Source organism: Mustela lutreola, chromosome 2 (genome assembly GCF_030435805.1).
Source record: "Mustela lutreola isolate mMusLut2 chromosome 2, mMusLut2.pri, whole genome shotgun sequence".
Lineage (NCBI taxonomy): Eukaryota > Metazoa > Chordata > Mammalia > Carnivora > Mustelidae > Mustela > Mustela lutreola.
This window is the reverse complement of record NC_081291.1, coordinates 102,508,479-102,518,737: the sequence shown is the minus strand read 5'-3', so window position 1 is coordinate 102,518,737 and position 10,259 is coordinate 102,508,479.

The window sequence follows — 10,259 nt, the reverse complement described above, 5'->3', positions numbered from 1 at the left end:
GGTTATTTAAAGTAACATTATTATATCTTGCCTATTACCTTCCTCATGTAGTTAGATTTTTAAAAAGATTTTATCTATCTATCTATCTATCTATCTATTTAGCGTGTGCAGGTGGAAGGAGCAGAGGGAGAGAGAGAATCCCAAACAGAGTATAGAACCCTATGGGGTGCTTGCTCTCATGACCCTGAGATCATGACTTGAGTTGAAATCAAGAGTTGGATGCTTAACCAACTGAGCCACCTAGGTACCCCTGTAGTCAGATTGTACTTACCACAAAAACTATATAAAAAGGTCCCTGGTACCAACAAGTTGGGAGACCTGGGGACTCATGCTCACTCTATGGGTCGTATAAACTTTAATGAATCACCAGCTCTCTTAAATTTCTGACTCCTCTTTACCTATGCAGGGGCAAAGACAATGGTCTGCCTCTGAGGACAGCTGATGGCTCTAAATGCTATTGGTATATATTATCCACTTATTGACATTGACAATCACTTTAGCCAGATGAGTGAAGGCAGCCAAGAGAGGATGATACGAGTGGCCAGATAAGTTAGAGACACTTGTTACTTTTCACTTTTCAGACCAAAAAGAGGGAGAGGGGTAGGAGTGAAAGAACAGACCATAGCTATTTCTCATTCTGAGTCTCTCAAGCCAAGGTTGGCCTGCTGATGGGATGAGGAAAAGGTGTGATCATTAAATTGGATTTGAAATTCAAATTTTACTAGTACTAGAATTTTTAATAAATAAAAGTGACCGGAAAGACAGATTCTGCCCAAAATGTTGTTAAGGGATGGGAAAAAAAAGATTCAGCAAAGCCTGGTCAAAGATAGTGAGGATGGGAGAAAAGCAAAGCTATTTGAGTATGTAGCCTATTGTGTTCAGAATGTGCAATAAACCGGGTCTATTTGGTAAACATAATGGGAAAAGTTAAATTTTTTCGTGCGTCAATATAAGAAACAGAGATTCTGGAATAGAAATTTTAGAAGGATTTTTCATGCTTTAAACTAGATATTGGTAATCTCCCCTACGTACTTATCGCAGGGTTTTCCTGTAATTCAGTCATTTCTCCACTAGGTGACAGCAGATATCTTGGTTATGCTATCCAAGCGCTCAGATTTTTAATTTTCTACTCAGATTTCATTGTAGATTTTAGCTATACATTTTTCAAATAAAAATTAACAACATCATGAGGCGACTGGGTGGCTCAGTGGGTAAACGCCTCTGCCTTTGGCTCAGGTTGTGATCCCAGGGTCCTAGGATTGAGCCTCTCTCTGCCTGCTTCTCTGCCTACTTGTGATCTCTATCAAATAAATAAATAAAATCTTTTAAAAAAAATTAACAGCATCATGAGTATTTTTTTTTAAGGAAAGACCTTTTTTTAAATTTTTTTTTTAAAGATTTTATTCATTTATTTGGAAAGAGAGAGAGCACACGTGAGAGAACAACAGAGGGAGACGGAGAAGACTCCCCAGAGAAGGGAGCTGGATATGGGGCTCGATCCCAGGACTCCGGGATCATGACCCGAGCCAAGCTGAAGCCATCCTTGTGGATGGCAACCAACTGAGCCATTCTGGTGCCCCTCATTTGAGAATTTCAATAAAAACTTTTATTGCTTTAATACAAATAGGAAATGTTTATCAATCGTATTTTTAAATAAAGTGTAAGAGACAAACTACATAGAAGTATTTTTCATTGTTTTGCTAACTAATCCTGTACTTATCGCTACACTGACTAGAATGGTATTTCTTAATTCTCTCTGATGTCGTTTTATAATAATATATCAATAGGAAATGGCTGGCACAGTTCTGAGACTTCAGTTAAATTGGTAACACAAATTCATTGTAGTTTCCCTCTGCTACTGGTTTTAGGATGTTGGGTTTAGGGAATAATTTTTGTGTTTGTCTTTTTTTTTTTTTTTTAACTTTCCATAAGTTTCCATTTCTTATTTTCAGAGTTTCATTTTTATCCCTTGTCTTGGCAAAAGCAAGAAATGAAAATCTCTGAACTGCTGAGACCAAAAATCCCCATTCTACCAGGTTACTTTCCTCAATTACAGGGCAGTAATTTTCCACTGATTCATAGAATGACATCACTTTTTTCCCATCAGCTTTCTAACTGGAAACTCACTTAAACTACTTTACATATGATAGTATTTATCTTGCCATAGCCTAGCCACAACTCTAAGTTCCTACAAATAATTTTAGAAAGTTCTATACACAAAAGGCATGTTAAGATAAAATGTAAAGTTTCTAAGCAGTAGTTCAACAAACATTTAAAAGCAGTTCTAAAAAATAAATTTCAAAAAAATCCTCAGCTTTTTATTACAAAGTTGTTAAACATACAGGAAAATTGTGCAATAAATACCTGTATACCACCACTCAGATTAAATAATTAATATTTTGCCACATATTTAAATATATATCTCTTTTTGGTGAAACATTTTAAAATTACAGATACTGTGATCATTTACTTAGCCCTAAAGAGTATCCCCTAAAAAAGAGGACGTTCTCTGACATAACTGTATTATTATCCCTGAGAAAATTAACAGTACTTCCTTAATTTTATCTTATAACCAGTCCATATTTATACTTCCTAAATTTCCCTCAAGTTCAAATTTAACACATTACTTTAGGCGCTGTTTAGAATATTATAATTTAGAAAGATTTAAAAAATTTTTGTGTGGGTGTGTAAGATAAAGTTTTATTTATCTATTTATTTATTTATTTGTTATGTTAGTGACCATACAGTATAGTTTTTGATGTAGTGTTCCATGGTTCATTGTTTGTGTATAACACCCAGAGCTCCATGCAATATATGCCCTACTTAATACTACCCACCAGGCTAACCCATCCTGCACCCCTCACCCTCTAAAACACTCATTTTGTTTCTCAGAGCCCATAGTCTCTCATGGTTCCTCTCCCACTTCGAATTCCTCCCCATCTTTTTCCCCTTCCTTCTCCTAATGTCCTCCATGCTATTCCTTATGTTATACAAATAAGTGAAACCACATGATAATTGGCTTTCCCTGCTTGACTTATTTCACTTAGCATAATCTCCTCCAGTCCCATCCATGTTGATGCAAAAGCTGGGTATTCATCATTTCTAATGGCTGAGAAATATTCCATTGTATATATGGAGCATATCTTTATCCATTCATCTGTTGAAGGACATCTTGGCTCTTTCCACAGTTTGGCTATTGTGGACATTGCTGTTGTGAACATTGGGGTGCATATGGCCCTTTTTGCCACTACATCTGTATCTCTGGGGTTAATATCCAATAGTGCAATTTCTGGGTCATAGGTTAGCTCCATTTTTAATTTTTTGAGGAACCTCCACACTGTTTTCCAAAGAAGCTATACCAGCTTATATTCCCACCAGCAGTGTAAGAGGGTTCCTTTTCTCCACAGCTTCTCTAACATTTATTGTTTCTTGCCTTGTCAATTTTTGCCATTCTAACTGGTGTAAGTAAAGTGGCATCTCAATGTGGTTTTGATTTGAATTTCCCTAATGGCTATTGATGATGAACATTTTTTCATATGTCTATTAGCCTTTTGTGTGTCTTCTTCGGAAAAGTGTCTGTTCATGTCTTCTGCCCATTTTTTGACTTGAATATTTGTTTTTGGGTATAGAGTTTGAGAAATTCTTTGTAGATCTTGGATATCAGCCCTTTGTACTGTCATTTGCAAATATCTTCTCCCATTCGGTGTGTTGCCTCTTTGTTTTGTTGATTGTTTCCTTTGCTGTGCAGAAGGTTTTTATGTTGATGAAGTCCTGAAAGTTCATTTTTGCTTTTGTTTCCCTTGCTTTTGGAGACGTGTCTTGAAAGAAGTTGCTGTGGCCAGTGTCGAAGGGGTTACTGCCTATGTTCTCCCCTAGGATTTTGATGGATTCCCTGTCTCACACTGAGGTCTTAAATCCATTTTGGGTTAATCTTTGTGTATGGTGTAAGAGAACGGTCCAGTTTCATTCTTCTGCATATAGTTGTCCAATTTCCCCAGCACTATTTATTGAAGAGACTGTCTTTTCCATTGGATATTTTTTCCTGCCTTGTCGAAGATTAGTTGACCAAAGGGTTGAAGGTCCATATCTGGGCTGTCTATTCTGTTCCACTGATGTATGTGTCTGTTTTTGTGCCAGTACCATGCAGTCTTGGTGATCATAGCTTTGTAATAGAGCTTAAAATCAGGCAACGTGATGCCCCCAACTTTGTTTTTCTTCTTCAACATTTCCTTGGCGATTCGGGGTCTTTTTTGGTTCCATCCAAATTTTAAGATTGTTTGTTCCAGCACTCTGAAAAATGCCAGTGGTATTTTGATCTGGGTGACATTTAAAGTGTAGATTGTTCTGGGCAGCATAGATATTTTAACAATGTTTATTCCTCTGATCCATGAGCATGGAATATTTTTCCATCTTTTTTGTCTTCTTCCATTTCCTTTATAAGTGTTCTGTATATGGATCCTTTACCTCTTTGGTTAGGTTTATTCTAGGGTATCTTATGATTTTTGGTGCTATTGTAAATGGAATCGATTCTCTAATTTCTCTATCTACAGTTACATTGTTGGTGTATAAGAAAACAACTGATTTCTGTGCATTGAGTTTGTATCCTGCCACATTACTGAATTGCTGTATGAGGCCTAGTAATTTGGGCCTGGAGTCTTTTGGGTTTTCCACATAAAGTATCATGTCACCTGTGAAGAGAAAAATTTGACTTCTTCTTTGCCAGTTTGAATATGTTTAATTTCTTTTTGTTGCCTGATTGCTGTTGCTAGGACCTGTAGTACTATGTTGAATAATAGTAGTGAGAGTGGGCATCCTTGTCGTGTTCCTAGTCTTAAGAGAAAGGCTCTCAGCTTTTCCCCATTGAGAATGGTATTTCCTGTGGGTTTTTCATAGATGGATTTTATGAAATTGAGAATGTTCCTTCTATCCCGATACTCTGAAGAGTTTTAATCAGGAAAGGATGCTGTGTTTTTGTCAAATGCTTTTTCTGCATCAATTGAGAGGACCATGTGGTTCTTCTCTCTTCTCTTATTAATATGTTCTACCACATTAATTGATTTGCAAATGTTGAATCACCCTTGCGTTCCAGGAATAAATCCCACCTGGTCGTGTTGGATAATCTTTTTAAAGTACTGTTGGATCCTGTTAGCTAGGAACTTTTTGAGAATTTGACATCCATATTCACCAAGGAAATTCTCCTTTTTGATGGGGTCTTTGCCTGGTTTGGGGATAAAGGTAATGCAGACCTCATCGAGTCTGGAAGTTTTCCTTCTGTTTCTCATTTTTGAAACAGCTTCAGGAAAATAAGTATTATTTCTTCTTCGAATGTTTGGTAGAATTCCCCAGGGAATCCATCAGGCCCTGGACTTTTGTTTTTTGGGAGGTTTGTTTGTTTGTTTGTTTTTGTTTTTATTTTTGTTTTGTTTTTCCTTAATCATTGCTTCAATCTCATTACTGGGTATTGGTCTATTCAGGTTGTCAATTTCTTCCTCTTTCAGACTTAGAAGTTTATAGGTTTCCAAGAAGGCATCCATTTCTTCTAGGTTGCTTAACTTATTGGCATATAATTGTTGATAATAATTTCTGATGATTGTTTCTGTATCCTTAATGTTAGTAGTTATTTCTCACCTTTCATTCATAATTTTATTAATTTGGGTCCTTTCTCTTTTCTATTGGGTAAATCTAGCCAGTGGTTTATCAATCTTATTAATTCTTTCAAAGAACCCACTTCTAGTTTTGTTGATGTGTTCTACTGTATTTCTGGTTCCTTTCTTTCTTTCTTTTTCTTTCTTTCTTTTTTTTTTTTTTTTTTTTTTGTATTTCTGGTTTCTAATTCTTTGATCTCTGCTCCAATCTTAATTATTTCCCTTCTCATGCATGGGTTAGGTTTAATTTGTTGTTGATTCTCCAGTTCTTTAAGATATAAAGTTAATTAGTGTATTCAGGATTGTTCTATTTATTTGAGTGAGGCTTGGAAATACTTCTCCCTTAGGACCACCTTTGCAGTATCCCAGAGGTTTTGGACCAATGTGTTTGGTTCTCATTGGTTTCCATGAATTGTTTAAGTTCTTCTTTGATTTCCTGGTTTACCCAAACATTCTTGAAGAGAATGGTCTTTAGATTCCAAGTGTTTGAATTTCTTCCAAACTTTTTCTTGTGATTGAGTTTTAGTTTCAAAGCATTGTGGGAATATCAAAGCATATGCAGGGAATAATCTCAATCTTTTGGTATCTGTTGAGACCTGATTTGTGACCCAGTACATGGACTATTCTGGAGACAGTTCCATGTGCACTCGAGAAGAATGAGTATTCTATTGTTTTAGAGTGGAATGTTCTGTATATGTCTATGAGGTCCATCTGGTCCAGTGTGTCATTCAAAGCTCTTATTTTTTGTTGATTTTCTGCATAAGTGATCTGTCCATTGCTGAGAGTGGAGTGTTGAGGTCTCCTACAATTAATGTATTGTTATCAATATGTCTCTATTTTGATTACTATTGTTGGCTTATGTAGTTGGCTGCTCCCATGTTGGGGGCATATTATTAATAATTGTTAGATCTTCTTGTTGGGTATACTCTTTAAGAATGATATAGTATCCTTCTGTATCTCTGACTACAATCTTTGGCTTAAAATCTAATTTGTCTGATATGAGAATTGCTACCCCAGCTTTCTTTTGTGGTCTGTTGGCACAAAAGATGGTTCTCCAACCCTTCACTTTCAGTCTGGATGTACGTTCTGATCTTTACGTTCAGAATGAGTCTCTTGTAGACAGTATATAGATGGGTTCAGTCTTTTTATCCAATCTGGAGATATGTGTCCTTTTATGGGAGCATTTAGGCCATTGACATTGAAAATGATTATTGAAAGATACAATTTTATTGTCATCATGTTGCTTGTGAAATCCTTGTTTCTATAGATTGTCTCTGTAAATTTCTGTTCAGCATCACTCTTGGGGTTTTTCTCCTTTTATAGAACCCCCCCCCCTTAATGTTTCTTGCAGGGGTGTTTTAGTGATCATATAGTCTTTCAGTTTTTGCCCGTCTTGGAAGCTTTTTATCTCTGTCCATTCTAAATGAGAGTGTTGCCAATAAAGTATTCTTGGCTGCATTTTCTTCTCATTTAGTGCCCTGAATATGTCTTGCCAGCCCTTTCTGGCTTGCCAGGTCTCTGTGGACAGATCTGACATTATTCTAATGTTCTTCCCTCTGAACATAAGGAATATCATCCCCCTAACTGCCCTTAAGATGGTTTCCTTGGTTTTAAGATTCACGAATTTTACTACTATATGCTGGGGCATTGGTTTATTCTCCTTCATCTTGGGAGGGGTTCTCTCTGCCTCTAGGTCACGATTGCTTGTTTCATTCCCTAGATTAAGGAAGTTCTCAGCTAGGATTTGCTCAAACATATCTTCTAGACACCCTTCCCCACCTCAGAGATCCCAACAATTCTGACATTGGATTATTTCATGGTGTCATTCATTTCTCTAACTCTGTGTTTATGGATTCTAAACTGTTTGTTTCAGGCCTCCTCTTGTTCCTTCTTTTCTATCAGTTTGTCTTCTGGATTCCTAATTTATTCCCCTGCCTCGTTTATCCTAGCTGTTAGAGTAACTAGATTAGATTGGATCTCATTGATAGCATTTTTAAGGTCGGCTGGATCAACTCTCTGCCTTAGAGAATCTATGTTGCTGTTTATGGTTTTCTCCATCTTAGCTATTGTTGCTGCATAACTGTTACCCTGAAGTCTATTTCTGACATCTTGCTTATATCCATATCTGTTAGTTCTGTGGCAGAGGTCACAGTCTCGGAATTTTTCCTGTGTTGGGGGTTTCCTCCCTTTAGTCATTCTGTTGAGGGGTGGTTGAGGAAATGTACAGATTACAGATTACAAATTATTGACCACAACTTTTATAAGGACTTATAAAACTTTTATAAGTTTTATAAGGACCTTAGGGTTGTTGGCCTCTTATTCTTTCAGCCTGTCTTTTGGGGGAGAGGGTCTGCCGTGCTGTTGCTTAGGCAACCTTGTTTGGGCAGAGTTGCCCTGCCCCTGTTGTGGGGGGGAGATGAGCTCAGTGAAAACTGGTTTGGGGGGACTTTTGTTCTCTGGTAGCTTTTCCTGGTGGCTTTCCATGTCTCTTCTGAGAGTCAGAGCAGAAATGACCATATCCAAACCTCTATCTCAGAACAGAGATCACAGCCTGTTCTTCAGTAAGCACAACAAGCCACACTGTCTCTGCTTTTGTCTGTGCTGCTAAAAACTGCAGTGTCCTGGGTGGTGCACCCCAAGGCAGCACTCCCAGCCCTTGCTTCTAGGGCCAGGCACATCTCTGCCTTTTGTGCTTCTAAAACCACCAGCTGCTCCCAGTTCACACACATACCCCTGCAGCTTCCAGTTTCAGTCTGGGGAGCTGCCCTAAAGTCCTTTCCCTGCTACTACCTGTCTGTGAGTCTGTACCCAGTCCCCAGCATGGGATACTTTGCCCTCCAGGAGTGCAGGATCCTAGAGGCTCTCTCTCTTTTCCATTTATCTTCCAATATCTGCCTTCAGAATTATGGCTCCCCGCTTCATACATCAAAACCAACTGCCGGAGATATTCTGTTTGTAGAGATCCAGATATACCTTCTTACATCTCAGGCTAATTTTGTGGGTGTTCAGTGGTCTAGTAGATATCCAGCTCAATTCAAGGGACCAGTTGAAATAGAGTCCCCTACTCCTTCACCATCTTGCCCCATCCCTAAAATCTTTTTTTAAAAATAATGATACTAATGTTTTGAAGAGACCAGGACAGTTGTCTTATAGAATGTCCAATATTTTCGATTTGTCTAACTTTTATTTATAGTGTCACTTGAATTTAAGAGTATATAGTCAAATTAATTTGATGACAACCAATTCCTATTATCATGTGAAAGTTTTCAGAAGTTGCAGTGGTTTGAAGCCACAAAATTATTTTACTGTCTCTTCTATTACTCTGGAAGCCTTGTAACCAGAGAATGTCAGAGCAGGAGAGCCAATCCCAACTGACATGTTAAAAAGGCTAAATATAATAGACTTCTATTGCTCCTGTAACAAGTTACCACAAATATGGTGGCTTCAAACAGCACAGATTTGTTACCTTACAGTTCTGGAGGCCAGAAGTCCAACATGGGTCTTGGCTAAAATCAAGGTGTTGGCAGGACTTCGTTCCTTTCTGAAGACTAAGGGAAGCTTTATTCGTCACTTTTTCCAGCTTCTCTAGGGCATCCCTTGGCTTCTGGTCCCTTCTTTCATCTTCAGGATGTTACCAGTAGTGTAACATCTTCAGATATCTCTCTGACTTTCCTGCTTCCCTCTTCCATTTATAAAAACTACTGTGATTACACTGGGTCCACCTGAATATAATCCAAAATATTCTTCCTTTTTCAAGGTCGGCTAATAAGAATCTTAGTTCCATATATAACAATTCTTTCTTGCTGTGTAACAAAACATATTCAAAGGTTCCAGGAATTAGGATGAAGACATTATTTGGGGCCACAATTCTGTGACCTGACAAGGTCACAGAACCACTGCAACCTTATATGTTTGTTTTGCATTGGAATTCAGTAAAAGGTGATGCTGTATTGAACCCTGATATATCTGAAGTCAGATAGTTTCATTTGCTAGTTTTCTTTTACTTTGATAAGGAAGTTAAGTGTTTTCTCTGATTATAATTGGAGGATCCAAATGGCTCAAATCTTGTAATTCACCTCAATTTAACCTCTTAAATTCTGGTTTTCTTTTTCTCTCACTTGAAGGTATGATGAAAGAATCCATAAACACAGGTGGGTCACACATACCTGGTTCTGGGTTATCTGTTCAAATGAGAACATCCAGACTCATGTAGTGTCAAGACTTCATACTTACAAAAATGTGAAGTTCTGGTGTAGTGTACAGCCACTTAGCATCTACAGGCCCCTCTGGGTGCTGACTTCTTATTTTGATAATTTTTATAGCTCTTAATGCAATGCAAATTGTTTCTGGCTCAGCTAATTTTCTCAGACTTAAGAAAAATCAGACTTATTGGTGTCTCATTAAATAAAATACAATCTGTCCACTCACTTTGGTGGGGTTTTTCTGAAATGGCAAATGAAAATTGTTGGATATTATTGGTTAGGTAGGGAAAGGAAAATGATAAGGTTTTAGTTAGTAGAGTGAAATGTTTTAAATTAGTAAGTTTAGGTGGATTTTGGGGGCAGTCAGACAAAATAAGAAGGAAAAAACTACAGAATCTTAGGTATACAATAG